The 20,591-nt window shown below is 46.0% G+C and overlaps 1 protein-coding gene across 2 annotated transcripts in view; it reads right to left on the bottom strand.

Annotated features, from left to right (window-relative positions):
* Window positions 1-19,988, bottom strand: part of RGS9 (regulator of G protein signaling 9) — a 117,698-nt gene extending 97,710 nt beyond the window's left edge. The window contains exons 1-3 of one of the 2 annotated variants that reach the window (XM_064369474.1): window positions 19,857-19,988; window positions 19,619-19,689; window positions 8,756-8,907 (exon numbers count right to left, since the gene is read on the bottom strand). The gene's annotated coding sequence lies outside the window, so the exon portion shown is untranslated. Of the gene's footprint in view, window positions 1-8,755; window positions 10,399-19,618; window positions 19,690-19,856 lie in introns of those variants that run through there. The other variant, XM_064369473.1, reaches the window with a different exon arrangement.
* Window positions 19,989-20,591: the final 603 nt, after the last annotated feature.

Raw genomic sequence — 20,591 nt, 5'->3', positions numbered from 1 at the left:
AGATGGCATCTTGCTCTGTTGCCCAGGCTGGAGTGCAGTGGTGCAATCTTGGCTCACTGTAGCCTCCACCTCCCAGGTTCAAGCAATTCGCCTGCCTCAGCCTCTTGAGTAGCTGGAACTGCAGGCTCATGCCACCATGCCCAGCCGATTTTTGGTCTTTTGTTTCATTTTTTCTGTTTGTTTAGTAGAGTCGGGCTTTCGTCGTGTTGGCCAGGCTGGTCTCAAACTCCTGACCCCAAGTGATCCACTCGCCTCGGCCTCCCAAGGTATTGGGATTACAGGCATGAGCCACCATGCCTGGCCGACACAGCCAGAATTTATTTCACTGAGTTTATGTTACTGTTACTTACCAGTTCAGGAAGGCCAAACAGTGCAGTGATGGAAAGAACACAGGATTTGGAACAAAATAACCCATGGCTGAGTCTTGGTTTGGCTGCTTACTAACATGTGTACCCCTGGGCAAAGCCTCGACTTTCTAATAATTCATTTGTTTGCTATTTGGGAGAATCAAATTATTCTTAACAATTTATAATTAATATCATAAGTGAAAATGTTTAGGACAGGCATGGTGGCTCACGCCTTTAATCCCAGCACTTTGGGAGGCTGAGGTGGGTGGATCACCTGAGGTCAAGAGTTCAAGACCAGCCTGGCCAACATGGTGACACCCCATCTCTACTAAAAATACAAAAATTAGCCAGTCATGGTGGCACACACCTGTAATCCCAGCTACTCAGGAGGGCTGAAGCAGGAGGATTGCTTGAACTTAGGAGACAGAGGTTGCAGTGAGCCAAGATGGCGCCAATCTCACTCCAGTGAGACTCCATCTCAAAAAAAAAAAAAAGTGAAAATGTTTGCTACATTGCAGAATCCGGTGATGGGAGAAGTTAGTTAAGAAGTCTTCTATCTGGGCTGGGCACGGTGGCTCATGCCTGTAATCCTAGCACTTTGGGAGGCTGAGGTGGGTGGATCACCTGAGGTCAGGAGTTCAAGACCAGCCTGGCCATCGTGGTGAAACCCCATCTTAAAAAAAAAAAAAAAAAATCTTCTATCTGTTAGGTTCTGGCTGCCGCACTGAAGATTGCTAAGAGTTACCAATACCTAAATTAGGACATCATTATATTAATACCAATTAGGACTCCATGGAAAAACTTTCTAACAACGAACTTTGTCCTTTAAACTAAGCAGGTGATCTCACAGACCAGGGAACTGGGTGTCTTTGGAGTGTTCCCAGCTTCAGTGGCCATGGTCCAAAGTTGTAGATGAGATCTACGCTATACTCAGTGGCAAACTGTGCTCCTATCCATCTCTTTCAACTCTAACAATTTCAGAGTCACAGATGGACTCCAGGAGAGTCTTGTATGGCAGAGAAATTGATGCTGATATCACTCATTCAGTATCACCATCAAAAGATGAGCAATCACCCATCAGAACGAGTTTTCAAGGGTTTCCAGACTGGCTTGACTCATTTCCTTCAGGCACCTAATGAAACCTGCCCCTTCCCTAGTGTCTTACTATATCTTTGTTGAGATGGGATGTCTCTATGTTGCACAGGCTGGTCTTGAACTCCTGGGCTCACAGGATCCTCGCACCTTGGCCTCCTAAAGTGCTGGGATTACAGTAATGAGCCACCGTTCCCGGCCTTGTTGACTGTGTATTAAGCCTCCTCTACACTTCGCATTGTATGTCTGAATTTTTGCACATGAGTATTGGCCTTGCGGGGTGGTCGTTGATATCCTGAAGGTAGATTGGATGTATCTAAAGAAAATGCTAATTTCTCCTGTTAATCTCCAAGAGGAGAGATGATTCCTAAGGCAAACAAAGGAAGCAGTAATTCAGAAAGTGAATCTTAGGTACAAGTATGTCCCTAGAACTCATCTGCCCACCATATAGGAGCCAGTCCCCAGGGACCAAGTCATTTTTTCTAAGAAAATTGTTCATATTCATGTGGTTCTATTTCCCTTTTGTTTATCATCTAGGATTTATCGCCTTTTCATATAGTTGTTTCAAATTTTTTCTCAGTTCTGGGCTCAAGGCTATTCAGTTTTCTTCAAGAAGACTTTATTGAGCACCATATCTGGGATGGGAACTGCGTTAAGCACCCAGAGTACAAAGGTGAATAAGACACAGTCCCACCTTCAGGGTATTCCCCATAGGAAAGAAAAATATAAAATAGGCCAAGCACAGTGGCTCACGCCTATAATCCCAGCACTTTGGGAGGTGTAGGCAGGTAGATCACAAAGTCAATAGATTGAGACCATCTGGGCCAACATGGTGAAACCACGTCTAGTAAAAATATAAAAACTAGCTGGGTGTGGTGCTGCGCACCTGTAGTCCCATCTACTCAGGAGGCTGAGGCAGGAGAATCATTTGAATCTGGGAGGTGGAGGTTGCAGTGAGCTGAGATTGTGCCACTGCACTCCAGCCTGGCGACAGAGCAAGACTCTGTCTCAAAAAAAAAAAAAAAGACAAAGAAAAGAAAAATATAAAATAAATGTCTAGGATAATGCAGCAGATGATATTGTGACATGTGGAAAGTAAAAAGAGAAGGAAAGGTGGTAATAAAGCTTGCTAGACATAGGAAATACTGATCAGAATTACAGAGGTAGGAACTGATCATGGTAGTACATAACAAGCATTATTATACCTGCTTCATTCATTCAGTCTTTACCCCTGTGAGGCAGGGGCCTATTAATGTGCCCATTCAACAAATGAGTATACTGAGAGTCAGAGAAGCTGAATAACAAGCTGTCGTTCATGTATCTGTTAAGCAGCAGAGCCAGGATTAGGAGACCTTCAGCCTGGCTCCTCACCTCATGTCTTACTGCCTTGCCATGCTGGGATATTCTCATTGGTCGGGCCTGGGCCATGGGCTCACCCCAGAAGTCAATTGAGGGCTAGTAGGTTTCCACAGAAAAATCCTAGTGTTAAAATCATTAAAAAAAAAAAAACTGAGGCCAGGCACAGTGGGTCATGCCTGTAATCCCAGCACCTTGGGAAGATGAGTTGGATGGATCACCTGAGGTCAGGAGTTCAAGAACAGCCTGGCCAATATGGTGAAACCCCATCTCTACTAAAAATACAAAATTAGCTGGGTGTGGTGGCGTGCACATGTAATCCCACCCACTCAGGAGGCTGAGGCAGGAGATTCGCTTGAACCCAGGTGGCAGAGGTTGAGGTGAGCCGAGATTATGCCATTATACTCCAGCCTGGGCAACAAGAGCGAAACTCCATCTCAAAAAAAAAAAAAGAAAAGAAAAACTGAATGTTGGGTAGACAAAAACAATAGTTGTCCATTGCAGAATCACTTCAAAAATACAGCTTTTCCTTTCTCTTGCATTATTTGCTTGAGATAAATTTTCACAGATGGGATCCCATGAGTCACAGTGGCTTTTGATATAAAATGCCAAGTAGTTTTTCAACAGGATGGCATATATTTACATTCTGTCTGCTCAGAATGAACTAATTTTACCACACCCTTATTTGTGTTGGATGCCATACGTTTTGTAAACCTAGACAATTCTAATTTTACTAGATTCTGCAGTTATTTATATTTGCATCGTTTTCCCTTTCCCTTTTTAGAGTGGAAAATACAAATAAGAAAGTATATATAAGTTGGTTAGCATGAACCTTTGAATCAACAGATGGGCCAGCTGGAACCCTGGGGCAAGTAGAAGGACAGGTGTGTCTCTCCTGCCTGCGGCCTTAGGGCCCAGAGGGCAGAGTCTGTGCTGAGAGAGGAGAGCAGCATATCTAGTCCCAGCCTGGGGTTCAAACCCAAAAGGGCTTCAAATGTCAAACATTTGGGGCTTATTATTATTACTAGTCATTTCAGCTGTGTTATTGCATGAAAGGTACACTTCATCTAAATTTTAAAAATGCATGTGCGCATACATTACTGGAAAAAAGCTAGAGAGCTGTTGGGTTTGGGGGTGCCCTATCGTATTCCTGTGTCTTCATTTTGTTAAATCGTGATGAAAGCAATTTCCGAGACTCTACTGGTGGCACTGCCAGGTGCGCACGGGTATGAAGGGATATAGGAAAGGGATCGCGAAGAGATGGACCGAGACTCCTTCCCGCCTCTGCTGGGAGCCCCGCTTTGAGCCAGAGCCCACAGGCTCCGCCCCGCGAGGCCCAGGCCATAGAGATGCAAAAACCTCCGGATTTCTAGAGAGGAAATGCGGGCTCAGGAAGCCGGGTTCCGCGGGCGGCCCATTTCCGGCTTCGTCCGGACAGCGCGAGTGCCCTGAGCTTGCTGTCTTCTGCTGGAGGATTTCTCGTATCTTCTTAAGTCCCTGCACGGGACTCAGGGAGGCCTTGCAGGGTGGACGCGAGCCCATAATGCCGGCTCTGGAACCGCGGGCGGGGCCTCCTCCACGGAACTGGCACGCCGCGGGATTGGGGCCGGGGTGGAAGGCTTTTCGGAGGGGCCACCTTGAAGCCGGTGGCGCCGGGATCCCTTTCTCCTAAGTGCTACCTCGAGATCGGCCCCTCGAATACTCAAGCTCTGGACTTTCCTTTTCATAACCCCTACAGTCTCAAAAAAAATAATGGTGACACTGCAACTTAAAAGTATTTCGTTTAGACCGGGTGCATTGGCTCACGCCTGTAATCGCAGCACTTTGGGAAGCCGAGGCGGGAGGATCGCGGGAGTTCAGGATTTAAGAGACCAGCCTGGGCAAGACAGCAAGACCCCGTCTCTACTAAAAAACACAAACATTGGCCGGGCGCGGTGGTGTGCGCCTGTGGTCTCAGCTGCTCGGGAGGCCGAGATGGGAGGATCGCTTGAGCCTGGGAGGTCCAGGCTGCAGTGAGCCGTGGTGGCACCCCTGCACTCCAGCCTGGGCGATGGAGTGAGACCCTATATATTTACAGACTCTATGTATGTACTTTAGGGCCTATTTTTCCCCTATGTAGGAGAACCACTGACTTGTCAATTTTAAAAACAGTCAAGTAACTAAAACAAAGAAATGCACTTTACTATTGTGACCAGATATAGGGGAAAAGATTAGTTCAAAAGATGAGGAACTATGAGCCTGGAAGAGTAGAGTACTATGAACTATGCAGACAGTGCCTCTTGGAAGGAGAATTGGAGTTACAGGGGTAGAAAGCGTTCTAACGCCCTCCGTATGAAGAGAGGAGGGTGAAGACAAAATCAAGATCTCTTACTACAGGCTGTGTGTGGTGGTGCACGCCTGTGGTCCCAGCTACTTGGGAGGCTGAGGTGGGAGGATGGCTTGAGCCTGGGAGGCCGAGGTTGCAGTGAGCTGAGATCGTGCCCCTGCACTCCAGCCTGGGCGACAGAATGAGGCCCTGTCTCAGAAAAAAAAAAATCTTACAAGGAGAAATAGGACTCGTGATAGACTACTAGTTTGAGAATACTGGCCTGGATTCTCTACCACTGGGGCAGCCACTACCACAAGTGTTAGTAGCTCAGTAATTTTGAGATGTTATTTACTGTTCATCATGCATGCAGGAGGAAGGGCAAGGCCAGATTTTGTTTCCTTTTCCAGGTGTTATATGGCTTGTGGCACTTCACTGATTATGAATCATTTTCTTGAATGTTCACAAAAAGGAAACTATCCGTTCATAAAACGGAAACTATTAATGTTTGAAATGATACACCTTGTCTGATACTTTTATGAGATTATGTTGAGAAATATTCCCTATAAAGAAGCATTTACTGTGATGTATTCCTGAGGAGAAAATGAGAACGAAAGAAGGAAATTTGTGATCTGCCTCTTAACGCAGTTCATAGAATATTAGATTGTTCAGAGAAGGCCTGCAGTAATGAACTTGCTTAACTTTGTTTAGGCTGGTGTTTCTCTAGCATTTTGACCACAGGAACTTTAAAGTAGCACTCTATTAATATTCCTCTCGTGGTTTTTCCCAGAACACATTTTGCAAAATGCTGACATAAATCATTGACCTGGGCACAGGACTGCTCAGAAGGCATTCTTGGCTCTTAAAAGGCATTTCAGATCTACTTTTTGGAAATCATCTGACTGGATTTCAGTAAGAATAGTTTCTGTTTTATGAACGTTCAAGAAAATGATTCATAATCAGTGAAATGCCACAAGCCATATAACACCAGGAAAAGGAAATAAACAAAACCTGGCCTTGCCCTTCCTCCTGCATGCATGATGAACAGTAACATCTCAGTATTATTGAGCAAACCATTATCAATATGTAATTATTTTTAAACAATGGAAATAATTATTTGGAAAAAAATGTGAATTGTGTCGAGGAAATTCTAAAATTTAGTACATTCAGGAATTTTTTTTTTTTTTTTTTTGAGATGGAGTCTCGCTCTGTTGCCAGGCTGGAGTGCAGTGGCGTGATCTTGGCTCGCTGCAACCTCTGCCCCGCCATGTTCAAGCAATTCTGACTCAGCTTCCCAAGTAGTTGGGACTACAGGTGCGCGCCACCACGCCTAGCTAATTTTTGTATTTTTGGTAGAGACGGGGTTTCACTATGTTGGCCAGGATGGTCTCGATCTCTTGACCTCATGATCTCCCGCCTCAGCCTCCCAAAGTGCTGGGATTACAGCGTTAGCCACTGCGCCCAGCCCATTCAGGGATTCTTAATGACAAAACTAGAAATTTGTTCATGGTCTCCTAGATAGACCTATTTTAATAAGATATGAGCAACATTTTCTAACTGTATAAATAGAATGTAACTAAAAACCATTTAAATGTATTGTATATTTGCATTGATATGCATTGGAACCTTGCTCTGACATTATAGAATAAAATTTAGAACAATTAAACAGCATTCAACAACTTAGTTATTGAAACTCTTGTTTGGCACCAACATTCTTCAAGTAGAGCTACAAATTGACTCACTAGTATATTACTAAACTGTTGCAGTCTCCAACAAGACCTGGCTGGGGATGAATGTCTTGGACTGTCCTGTTCCAGTATCCCGTCCTTCACTCTGTAGGGCCAAAAAGCTGGTTTCATTAGTTCACACAGAGGAAAGCAAAGACACACTCATGCTAACCAAACTAAAAGAGGTCGATGTATAAACCTAGAGTGTGAGTTAATTCCTTTCTAGTGAAAAATATAATCATCAGTCAGACTGGATCATTGTTTGCCAACAGTGTGTTCCTTTCATGTAGGAAGATCTATGTGGGAGACTAGATTCTTATATTGAAACATATAGTGAGCTTGGAATCAGGACAAGGAGATGGATAACCAAGTTCAATGGCACCAGGTGTCTTCAGTCTAAGGATGTATCTGTCAAGTTGGCTAATTCATTTTTGTGGTTAAAAAATAGGCCAGGTGCAGTGGTTCATTCACACCTGTAATCCCAGCACTTTGGGAGGCCGAGGCAGTGGATCACTTGAAGTCAAGAGTTTGAGACCAGGCTGGCTAACATGGTGAAACCCCGTCTCTACTAAAAATATAAAAATTAGCTAGGCGTGGTGGTGTGCACCTGTAATCCCAGCTACTCGGGGCTGAGGCAAGAGAATTGCTTGAACCCGGGAGGCAGAGGTTACAGTCAGCTGAGATTGCACCGCTGCACTCCAGCCTTGGTGACAGAGTGAGACTCCGTTTCAAAAAAATAAAAGTGGCTAAGCTATGAAGATGCAAAGGTATAAGAATGATACAAAGGACTTTGGGGACTCTAGGGGAAGGGTGAGAGTGAGTGAGGGATAAAAGACTACACATGGGGTACAGTGTACCCTGCTCGGGTGATGGGTGCACCAAAATTCAGAAATCACCACTAAAGAACTTATCCATGTAACCAAACACCACCTGTTCTCCAAAAACCTATTGAAATAAAAAGAAGAATAAAACATACTTGCTTTCGACAGTGTGAGTGAGTGATTCATAAACCAAAACATTGCAACATTTGGGTGTTAATGCAGGAAATCTTTATTTGAGCATATGGCAGAACATATGGGAGGTGTGCTGGGGATCCCTGAGACCACTCAAGACTCCCAGGTTCAGTGATTTGTTTGGAGGACTCACAGGACCCAAAGTGTAGCCATCAGCATGGCTGTAATTTATTACTGTGAAAGGATACAAAGCAAAATTGGCAAAGAGAAAAGACACATGGGGCAAAGTCGACGCCACCAGGGGCAAGCTTCCAAGAACCTCTCGGTGGAATCACACAGGACATGTTTTAATTCCTCCAGCAACGCACTGTGACAAGTGTGAGATGCTGTCTATGCTCAGAGAAGCTCATTAGAGACTCAGAACCCAAAGTTTTTCTGGGGGCTGGTCATGTAGACAACCTCTGCCTACATGCACCAAGATTCCAGATTCCCAGAAGGAAAGCAGGTTTCACATAAGCCATACTGTTTGCACAAACAGCCCAGGCACAATGAGCCGCTCTTATCAGAGAATCATGAGAACTCTCCTGAAATCCAAGCTTCTACATGCCAGCCTTGGAAGGGCCAACCTTGAAAGAAGGACTTTCTAAGAATAGCAGCCTCAGGCCTGCTGTGGTAACTCTCCTCTGCACAGTAGAAATTGCTGAGTGTAGCCTGCAGATACTCAGGAAATTATGAGAGAAATTATGCTTGGAGTGAACATTGAAAGCTGAAAAGATCATTAACAGTGTGAAATGAGGAGAAAGGGGACGTCCAGTAGAGGGAAACTTGTTAGCAAAATCAGAGAGGTGGGAACACCCAGATGCCTTTGGAGAAATGTGTGTAGTTTAGAGTCACTGGCACATGGGTATGGATGGCACGGGTATGGATGGCATGGGTATGGATGGCCATGGGTGGGTGAGAATGACGACCACTGACCTGATCCAAGTCTCAATTTCCTCCTCAGTAAAATGAGATGATTGACCTGGATGATCTCTAAGGTCCTTTCCAGCTCCTGCTTTTCCAGGGAAAATGGGGACAGCTGGGTCACATATCAGCAGCTGAGATATGCGTAGAAGACGTGACTGGACCTAGAGCAAAGAGCATGAATTAAATCTCATCCAAACACTCTCTGTACTTACTAGATGTGTGACCCTAGGCTAATTGCTTCCCTGAGCTTCCACTTCCTTATTTGAAGTTAGATAGTGTATTAATCCATCCTCACACTGCTAATAAAGACATACCCAAGACTGGATAATTTATAAAGGAAAGAGGTTTGTCTCACAGTTCAACATGGCTCATAAGGCCTCAGGAAATTTACAATCATGTGGAAGGGGAAGCAAACACCTTCACATGGCCGCAGGAAAGAGGAGCGACAAGCAAAAGGAGAAAAGTCCCTTATAAAACCATTAGATCTCATGAGAACTCGCTCGTTTTCACGAGAACAGCGTGAGGGTAACCACCCCCATGACTAAATTACCTCCCACTGGGTCCCTCCTGTGACACGTGGGGATTATGGGAACTACAATTCAAGATGAGATTTGGGTGGGGACACAGCCAAACCATATCAGATAGTAATTATATTTTCTTCACAGGATTGTTTTGAGTATTCATGAGATGTTCCATAGAAGTTTCTGGCAGAGCACCTGACAGTAGATGCCTAAGGAATGGTGACTGCTAAAAAATTTTTTTAACTTCTTTTTTTTCCCCATAATTCAGTTTATTATTATTATGTAATGAGACAGGGTCTTGCTATTACCCAGGCTGTCATGACTCCTGGGCTCAAACAATCCTCCTGCCTCAGCTTCCCCAGGAATGACTGTTATTGTAATTTTCAGTCTTTCCTCCCATACAGCTCAAGCTCTTGTTGCTGGACCGGTCATCAGTGTCTCCAGCCTTTTCAGTTGTAATCTCCACAGTATGCTAAAGCACAGCCAAGAAATGGTGCAGTCAAAGGGAGGCTCTGCCCCCATGACCAGGCCATGTCTCATCCACAAATGACAGCAAGGCTCCAGATCAGCTACGTGCAGAAAGAGAAACTGATTGGGGTTGTGGAGAAAGGCTTCCCTCCCTCAGGGCAAAGGAAGCCAGAAGGTTGACAAAAGGACCCTGGCTCGGTTGGCCTGAAGCAGAGGTGAATTGAGTTGAGGAGGACACCTTGACAAGGAGAAAAAAAAAATCAAGTCACAGATGGGGCAATCTGGGAGGGCTGACAAAGACAGCCCATAGTGTGAAGTCACACATTTCCTCAGGAGACCATCTGCTGAACACTAAGTAATGTGTTCTTAAAATACAAAATTTTGGTTCTTTAAACAGAATTTAATGTTTTAAAATATATGTAAAACATTCTGTTTGTGAAAATGTATTGATCTGCACATGTTTTCTTTTCAGAGTGAATATTGTATTTCAATTAAATATATGTGTGTGTGTGTGTGTGTGTGTGTGTGTGTGTGTGTGTATAGGCCAGGAGTGCCTCTAATCCCAGCACTTTGGGATGCCAAAGTTGGAGGATTGCTTGCACCCAGGAGTTTAAGACCAGCCTGGGCAACATAGTGAGACCTCATCTCTACAAAAATTAAAAAATGTAACCAGGCATAATGGCACATGCCTATATTCCCAGCCACTCAGGTGGCTGAAGTGGGAAGATCGCTTGAGCCCAGGAGGCCAAGGCTGCAATGAGCCATGATTGTGCTACCACACCAGTCCAGCCTTGGGGATAGAGCAAAGAGCAAAACCCTGTCTCTCAGAAAAAAAAAAAAACAGAATGGATGAATATATAGATGATTATTAATGAATATTTATTGCCAACCCAATAGCCCTAAAGTTTTAAATGTTTCAGGAATTGGTAAGAGTAATAATTTATATTACACAGAAATAAGTCAAGATTGCATGTATAAAAGAAAGAAGAACTAGGCATGATTATAGGGTTGGAACTTTTAGCCCTACCCACTGACTTCTGGGGAGGAAAGAGGGACGAGGGGCTAGAGATTGAAGTAATCACCAATGTTCAATGATTTAATCAACCATGGCTATGTAGGGCTCATGCCTGTAATCCCAGCACTTTGGGAGGCTGAGGCTAGAGGATCACTTCAGGTCAGGAGTTTGAGACCAGCCTGGCCAATGGCAGGTGGATTGCCTGAGGTCAGGAGTACGAGGCCAGCCTGGCCAACATGGTGAAATACTGTCTCTACGAAAAATACAATTAGCTGGGCATGGTGGTAGCCGCCTCTAGTCCCATCTACTTGGGAGGCTGAGGCAAGAGAATCGCTTGAACTCGGGAGATGGAGGTTGCAGTGAGCCAAGATGGCACCACTGCACTCCAGCCTGGGCGACAGAGTAAGACTCCATCTCCATGCCTGTGTAATGAAACTTCCATTAAAACCTCTAAATGATGGGGTTCAGAGAGCTTCCAGGTTGGTGAACACATCAAGGTGCTGGGAGAGTGGTGTGCCGGAGAGGGGAAGAAAGCTCTGTGCTCATTCTCCCTTGCCTCGCTCTATGCATTGCTTCCATTTGGCTCTTCCCGAATTGTATCCTTTGTAATAACCCAGTAATATTAAGTTAAGCACTTTCCTGAGTTTCTCTAATCATTCTAGCAAATTGTCAAGCCTGCAGGAGGTGGTCATAAGAATCCCCAATTTATAACCAGTTGCCCAGAAGTATGGGTTGGCCAAGGGCTTGCAACTGGAGTCTGATTGGGACAGTCTTGTGGGACTGAGCCCTAAATCTGTGGAGGCTAATTCCAACTCTGGGTAGTTAGTGTCAAAATTGAATTGAATTGTAGGACACACTCAGTTTGTGTTAGAGAACTGGAGAATTGGTTGATGTCAGGAGAGGAAAAAAATCCTCACTTGGGAATATAGACGCAAAATCCTAAATAAAATATTAGCATTTTTGCTAAGGAATTAGCAAAAATCAAACATCCATTTAGGGTTTATTCCAGGAATACAAAGGTGATTTAATATTCTAAAATCAATCAAGGTAATTCATCACATTAGTAGGAAAAAATAAGATCAGAAAATCATATTGATAGATACATAAAAATGATGAGTTGATAGATATATAAAAATGGTGACTTCAGAAAATGTGGTTTCCAGAAGTAACATCAGATTCATTTTCCTTTCCTCCCTCGGAGTTCTTCCGTCCAGTCGAGACTGATTTGTAGAAGAGAACCACAGTCTATTCCAGGCCTAGCCTGAGCCATGGCCTGTAAAGGCCTGTTATGTTGTAACACCCTCTGATTTTCAGGACCCTCTGGCTTTGGATTTCAGTCCCCATCTTTTGTTCTGCATGTTTTTTTACTGGTTTCAACTTGCAAGACAAAAAAAGAAGGAGACTGGTAACAGGTACTATTTAACATAATTATTGACATATTTTAACATAATTATTGTGACGGATGCTCTGGTAGGTTCTTGAGGGAAAAATGTGAACCCAAGTTCTGGAAGTTTAAGTAACTCATCAAAAGTCCCACTGCTGGTAAATGACAGAGCTAATATGTGGACCAGTCAGTCTGGCTTTGGAATGCATACTCCTATTCATTCTGTTACTAACCCTACATGACTGACCATAATTCCAGGCGTTCAGTGTCAAATAGACATAAGTTACACAGGCTGTGAAGGCACAAAGAAAAGACATCAATTCTGACTGGGGGTGGGCTGGTTCTGGAAGGCTTTTAAAGAAAGAGTATTTAAGCTGATACTTAAAAGACGAAGATGTTTAACTGGCAGAAAATGAGAATGTAGTCAGGAGAGTTTCAATTATGCTGTGGTAATGCAGGTTTAACCCAACAAAGGTTTATCGCTCTTAAGAAAATACTAAGTCAAGTTGGGCCACGTCCAGGGACCTTCCTTGATGTCTTGACTCAGCTGTCTTGGCTGCTACCATTTGTGGTTTCTCATTCCATCTATCTCTGTGCAGGGGAAGAGAGAAAATCATAGAGATTTGGTACCTGCCCATCAAAGCTTCAGCCTGAAAGCCCACACAACACTTCTGCTCATGGCCCATTAATCCTAACTCAGAGAACATGGGCTATTTGGCAAGAAGTTATTGCTTCTGCTACGGAGGAAGGGAGCATTCCAGACTGAGGAATAAGCATGTGCAAAGGCATGAATGGGTAAAACTGAATAGTATGCATGAGGAGAGCAAATAGATTCAGGACACAATAGGTCTTCAATGTCATTCATAGACAAATGGAAGCTCTCATGGAGGAGCAGCAGTGTTTGAGTTGTTTCGCAAAATTATAGATGGTGGCAAAAAGGAGGGCCTGCATAGATGAAAGACCAATGAGCTGGTTATAGCCATGCCCTTGGACTTCCCAGCCTCCATAATTGTGAGCCAAATAAGCTTCTTTTCTTTGTAAATTACCCAGTCTTGGGTATTCTGTTAGAGCAACAGAAAATGGACTAAGACAAATGATCAAAGAACACTTCCTAGAGGAAGTGAACTTGGAAGGGAACCCATGGTATGACCAAGTAGAATAAAAGGAGGAGTAAACCTTTCTGTATCAGAGGGACATAATCAGGAGAATCACTTAAACCTGGGAGGTGGAGGTTGTCTCGAGCAGAGATTATGCCATTGCACTCCAGCCCGGGGAACAAGAGTGAAATTACGTCTCAAAAAAAAAAAAAAAAAAAAAGTGTGTCTCATGTGAATCATACAGATCCTAATTGCACAGGAGCTGAAAAGGGACCATGATCATAGGATGCTTCTATGGGTTTGAGTGTGTCCCCCAAAAGTCCATGTGTTGGGAACTTAGTTGCTAATGTAACAGTATTGAGAGGTGGGGCCTTTTAAAAGGGAATTAGGTAATAAGAGTAGAGCCTCATAAATGGATTAATGCTGATTGTGAGTGAGATCATTTCCAAGGGACTGAGTGCCCTGAGGTCTCTTTTGCATGCACTCACTTGCCCTTCCGCATTTCTGCCGTGTTACAGTGCAGTATAAAATACCTTGCCAGAAGCTGTCACCTTGCCCTTGGTCTTCCCAGCCTCCATAACCAGGAGCCAAATAAGCTTCTTTTCTTTTTAAATTAGCCCATCTCAAGCATTCTGTTGTATCAATAGAAAATCAACTAAAACAGACGGTCAATGAATGCTTCCTAGAGGAAGTGAACTTGGGAAGGAACCCATGATATGGCCAGGTAGACAGGAAGAGGTATAGACTAACCTGGATATATCAGAAGAGAGCTGAATCAGAAAAAATCCTACTTGCCCCCTCCCTCTCAGCCAGCCTGCTCCTGAAGCTAGAAGGCTCCAATCTTCCCAAGGAGGGAAAGAGTCTGGAACAATGTCTTATGCCAACACTAAGGAAAGGGATTTCCTATTTCAATCTCTGTTGCTAAACAAGCATTCGCAGCTGAACCACAATCTCAAGACGTGGGCCAAGATCAGGTGCACAGGGAAGGCTCTGAGGATAGCCCCACCACTCAGCACTCCGGGCACAGCGCCAGCTACTCAGACAGCGTGCAAAACATGGCTGGGGCTCCTTGTGTAAGACTGACTGCAAGCTTTATCTGCATGGACACTTTCTTGGCTCACAGAATTGTTTTGGAACAAAAGCTATTCATTTCAGCTTGATTTGGAGCCACAGTCCTTGGCTTTCTGCAATGCAGGGCCTGGCAGTGTTTCTGGCCACTGGGTCAGCCATAAAGCTAACAGCAAAGAGGGAAGCAAAGACACAACCCCAGACTGTATTGGGGGCTGCTGGGAGGTGGTCCTGCTCCTCCTGGGGATGGCCAGGGCATGAGGAGCCACAGCCTCTGGAGTGATGCTTTTTAGCAGCAGCCAGTGGCCCCCTCCTCCCCAAAACACACACACACACACACACACACACACACACACACACACACGCACGCTGTTACGCTAGTTTCTGATGACAGGGCTTAAAGCATCCTCATCCTTTCAGTCATAATCTTTCAGGTTATAAATACTGTACTTCATCAGGTGAAACAACCATCTCCTTAGTAGCGAGGCAGAGGACGCAAAACAGCAGATGGAGGAGTGGTACCTGCTTTGCCAGTTAGAAATTTAAATTTCTCTGATAAAAATGACAGCCACTCCATTTCTTTCCCTTTGTGTTTAAAAAAAAAAATCAATCTCTGAAGAATTTGCAACTAACTTTCAAAGGAGATTAACAGGAGTTATTCCTAAAAGCACAATCAAGAGGGGCAGATGGCTTTCCAGCGATGAAGTCTCACTTCACACAAAGGAGGGATTTGCTGGGAAGAGGGAAATCTGTGTTGTGAACATTTTTAGAGGTCTTCCCATTAGGGGACAGAATAATTTTCCTCTGACCTCTTTCCATGTAAATTCACTTGAGGGATTCCTTTGTAAATTGTAGTAAATCTAAAATACAAAAAAATATGACTGACTCCTTGGGTCTGGGATGGTCTTGGAGAGGTGGTCTTGGTGTCCACTCACGACAAGAAAATCCACCTTGATTTTCAAGCTCTCCAGGAAGGGTGTAGCTGTGGCCTTTCTCTAGGCCCCCCTTCTATTTCTGTCCAGCGTGCATCCCTTCTGAGGCATCTCCCATCACCTCCGCACCCCACCCCACCACTGTTGACCAGACCAACACTGCCCTATTCTCCCAGAATCCTGACTTCTCCACAACTATTTCCTGAGGCCTGAAACCAATGCTGCACCAAAGGATCATCACTGGGCGGGGCACAGTGACTCATGTCTGTTATCCCAGCACTTTGGGAGGCCAAGGTGGGTGGATCACCTGAGGTCAGGCGTTCAAGACCAGCCTGGCCAACATGGCAAAACCCCATCTCTACTGAAAACACAAAAATTAGCCAGATATGGTGGTGGGTGCCTATAATCCCAGGTACTCAGAGGCCTGAGGCAGGAGAATAGCTTGAACCCAGGGGTGGAGGTTGCAGTGAGCCAAGATCATGCCACTTCACTTTATCAGAAAAAAAAAGGCGGGGGGTCATCACTGGACCCTCTCTGACCCCACCACAGGCCTGGCATTTCCCCTCTCGGATTCCAGCTAAGTGAGGTATGACATTGAACATTTTAAAGAACCCAGACAGTCACTAAAAGTATCAGAAAGTGATAGCCTCAATACCCCATCCAGCCCATGGTCACAATTTCTTCTCATAGTAAGTGGCTGTCACTCTCTACAAGATCTCAGGGACTGAAATTTTCCTATAATCCAGAGAAGGCTTCCTGGAAGACAAACATAATTGTGTTTGCTGTGCAGAGATGTAAATAGTGACCCCAAACTGTGAGAGATGGGAAAATTCTTCTTCAAAGTTTATATCTTAGACTACATTATAAGGAGTTACAATCTCTTGCTCTATGGCCATTATCCGCTATTAGCATAAACATATACTCATGTATATATATTCTCTAAATCGGCTACTTCTTAAATCAGCTACCTGGACTCGATCCGGCATGTCTGAACAGGACTGGGCAAGCTCCACACCCCAGTGCATGCCATTCCTTATTTGGAAACCCTCCTGACCTTCTCCTGATTACCTTCCTCTTTTTCCTTGTCTTCGTTCCCCTTATCTATTCAGGAAATTTTCAGATTTTTTAGCCAATCAGGTCAAGCATAGAATGTGAGGTCCCATTCCGGCCAATGGAAACTGGACACAGCAGTAGGGTGATTGCGTCAGGTTATGAAAGTTATAAATGTCCCTGTCTCCTTTGTCCAGGTGTGCTCTCGTGGTGAGACCGCCAGCGAGTTGCACCCTTCCTGCAGGAAGTAAACTAGCCTTGCTGAGTGATCCATTGTCTTCGTGTGGACTCTTCCCGACGTTATACACCTATTTCCAACACAAGCCATTGCACTCTTTTTTTTTGGTAGGCAACTCACATCCCAACTACAGCACTGCCAGCCACAGTCCAAATGCCCAAGTCTAATATGCCCTGTTAACTGTGCCCTGCCTCAGAAACGTCCCTTGTTTCTGTTACATTCTCAATGGCCAGTTTGATGTGTCTCCCGAGTTTCTCAGGCCCTGCCTTCCAGATACAGAATTGCCTGCTGGACATCACCATCTGGCTCTGACCAACAACTGACACACAGTAGATCCACAGCCAAGTTCATGTTCCTCCTTCACCTTTGTCCCAACTCCCTCCCTGGCACCCCATCTGCGCCAAGAACACTCTCACATCCCCAAGATCCAGCTAAACCACCACCATATCTTTCAGAATGCTTTCTTGACATTCCACCCAGGATAAAGAAAAGGCCCACACTTAAGCACTGCCTTTACCTTCCAGCTGTCTGCATTGATATATGTGGCCATCTCCTACAAGTCACTTGAGAACGGGGACTGTGTCCCGAAGTCTGTGTTATCAGTGTCTAACAATATCTAACACATAGTAGGTGCTCAATAAGTGTTACATGGAGGAGTGAACAAATGATATAAGCAATTCTAAATTTTGCCCAAGCCTTATTAAGATCCTGCCTTCCTGTAGCCCTCGTCTAAGCTCAACTCTCTTCCTGGCACCCCATCTGCCCCAAGAACACCCTCACATCCTCAACTTTTCCTTAAATCAAATAGGAAAGCATTTTAGAACTCCAGATAGGATTTTTTTCCAGTTCACTCCTAGGTGGTCAGGGCTGCCAAAACACAGGAAATGAGGAGCTAGACTGAAACAAGAGCCCTGCTGGTGGCCAGGCACAACAGCTCATGCCCGTAATTCCATCACTTTGGGAGACTGAGGTGGGCAGATCATGAGGTCAAGAGATCGAGACCATTCTGGCTAACATAGTGAAACCCTGTCTCCACTAAATATACAAAAATTAGCTGGGCATGGTGCTGTGCGCCTGTAGTCTCAGCTACTCGGGAGGCAGAGGCAGGAGAATCGCTTGAACCTGGGAAGTGGAGCTTGCAGTAAGCTGAGAATGCGTCACTGCACACCAGCCTGGTGACAGACTGAGACTCTGTCAAAAAAAAAATGAAAAAAAAAAAAAAGCCCAGCGGGTGCTGGAGACCACAGCAGTTTCCCTGCCCTGCTGTTTAGTTCACTGTGTGGTATGTCACCAGCTAACACCCCCAGGCAGAGCCACTGGACAGGGGAATTCTTAATCTACTTCTACCACATTAAAAAAAAATTCTATGTATGTAGTTTTGAGACAGTATTTCACTCTGTCACCCAGACTGGAGTGCAATGGTGCATGGTGCAATCACAGCTCACTGCAGCCAGGACCTCCTAGACTCAAGTGATCCTCCAACCTCAGCTTAAGTACCTGGGACTACAGGTATGCACCACCACATCTGGCTAATTTTTAAAATTTTTTTGTAGAGACAGTGTCTTACTCTGTTGCCCAGTCTGGCCTCAAACTCCTGGGCTTAAACCATCCTCCCACCTCAGCCTTCCAAAGTGCTGGGATTATAGGCATGAGCCACCATGCCCAGCCTCCACCACATTTTAAACAAGTCCAGGCATCAGAGGTGGGCATCAGCTTGGCTGGTCGGCATCAACTTGGCTGGTAGACATGCCCATATAGGGCTGCATCGAGCCTGGGATAGAGACACAGGTGTGAAAGCCTCAATAATCACAGAGGAAGGGCCCTTCTGACCAGCACCACTCACTCTGACCCCATGAAAAGGTGTCATCTTCTAGGTGACTGGAGTTTCAGGCACCACAGAAAGACCCTGAGTGAATTCTCTTAGTTCAGGGAAGAGAATACATTCCATCCATTCCTCTGGCTTACGTTAGAGTGTTCGTTAAAACCTAAATTTGACCACACCTGCTCTTTGGGGGAAACTAGCACCACCTTTGTAAGGCATAGGAGACTTTCCTATTCATCCCTGCCTGCCTGTCCCACCTCACACCCCGCTTATACCATAAGCTCAGCAAACTGCAATCAGTGTGCCCTCAGACACACCAGACTCTCATATATCTCTGTGCTTCAGCAGGGGCTGCTTCTGAGGCCGGGGTCTTCCTTCCTCTGCCCAGCAGAAGCCTCAGCATCCTCGACGCTTCAAGGCTCTCTCTTCTGTGGTAACTACCCCCACTCTTCACATAGAATCGGAAGCTCCTTCTCTCTACAGTCTTAATTTTATGTTTCTCCTGGCCAGGCACAGTGGCTCATGCCTGTAATCCCAACACTTTGGGAGGCCGAGGCAGGTGGATCACTTGAGGTCAGGAGTTCAAGACCAGCCTGGCCAACATGATGAAATCCCACCTCTACTATAATACAAAAATTAGCCAGGTGTGGTGGCATGCACCTGTAGTCCCAGCTACTTGGGAGGTTGAGGCAGGAGAATCACTTGAACCTGGGAGGCAGAGGTTGCAGTGAGCTGAGATCACACTACTGCACTCCAGCCTAGGCAACAGAGTAAGACTCCATCTCAAACAAAAAGAAAGTAGATATATTTGACTGGGGTCACCCTAAGGTACCTTGTGGTGGGCCCAGTCCTCCATCGGCCCACATCCCCCAAGTCTGGGCACGTTAAGCTGCCCTTGTGTGAGTCACGTAGCCTCCAGGGACTTTGAGGACAGGGGCCATGCTTGTTTTGCTCACCACTGTGTCTGGTACCTCGAGCAGTGCCCAGCGGATGCCAGGCTCCGAATCCACTTTGGCTACCTGGCTGACAGAGAGCACGTGGTGCAGAATGAGACTGTGGGACGGGAAACCCTGACATTCAGCCTCAAATCCAGCCAGGGACCCCAAGCAATGGAAGACCCTGACCACTGCCTTTGCAGCTGTGAGTAGGTTGTGATGTGAGATACATTTTAAGATCTATGTGTGTAAGATACGTTTTTAACTTTCAAATATCACACTTTGGATCCAGAAAGGGCAACGTATAGGAGCTTTAAATTCGTAGGTGGCTGTCTGGGTTACCTTGTGTGACTCGGAGCTGGGGCGGCCCGATCTCTGTCCCAGTCTCCAGGCCCAGGACACAGCTTGGAAACCTAAAAGGAATTGTCTTTATCACAACTCACACAAATCTCTTAATAAAATCGAGCAGCTCAAATCCACCCAAAGGGGCGCCCCGCACTCCTGCCCCGCGTGTCCTCGGACGCTTCCCAGACGCGGTCCCCCGCCGCCTGCCGCGGCCCAGGTGAGGGGCCGGGGTTACCTTTTGGAGAAAGGCCATCCTCGGCCTGTACTGCTGGCCTTGGTGTCGGATTGTCATCCTGGCCCCTGGATGGATTCACAGCCAGAGCACCAGTGGGAGACAAGAGGAGAAGCCCCGCAAGTGTGAAAGGCAGCCGGGTTCGCCCCAGCCCTGGGCGTCGACGGGGAGGCGGCTGGGCGGGGAGGGCGCGGGCCGGGCCCCCCTGACTCTCACTCGGCGCCGCCGACTTGGAAAGCAGCTGGAATCCGCGCCAGCCAATCCGCGAGCGGCGCCGGGGGCTCATTAGCATGCGCTGCACGGGCCCCCACCTGCCGCCAGGGAGCGCTGTCCGACCTACGCTGGGACCCCGCGGAGCCGCCGGTGAAACCCACAGGGCAGGGCCTCCCAGGGGTGGTGGTAGGGAGAGGAGGAGGAGGGAGAAGAGGAAGAGGACGGAGAGGGAGAGGAGGAGGGAGAGGAGGAAGAGGAGGGAGAGGGCGAGAAGGAGGGAGAGGAGGAGGAGGAGCTGTTGTGGGGAGGAGGGAAAGGATCTGTGGCAGAGGGCGAACCTTGGACCGCACCACTAAGGCCTGAGGAAGTGAAAACAGATGCAACAGGCTTTGGCTCCCTGGCTAGCCAGCCCCCAAATCATCGAATGGCACTTAGCAAATTATTCGGTTGGTGCAAAAGTAATTGTGGCTTTGTCATGTTAAAGGCAAAAACCGCAATTACTTTTGCACCAACCGAATACACTTT

The sequence above is a fragment of the Aotus nancymaae genome, unplaced genomic scaffold, assembly GCF_030222135.1.
Source record: "Aotus nancymaae isolate 86718 unplaced genomic scaffold, 86718_ANA_hifiasm-v0.15.2.pri h1tg000089l, whole genome shotgun sequence".
NCBI classification, from domain to species: Eukaryota; Metazoa; Chordata; class Mammalia; order Primates; family Aotidae; genus Aotus; species Aotus nancymaae.
This window is presented reverse-complemented; position numbering and strand designations above follow the sequence as displayed.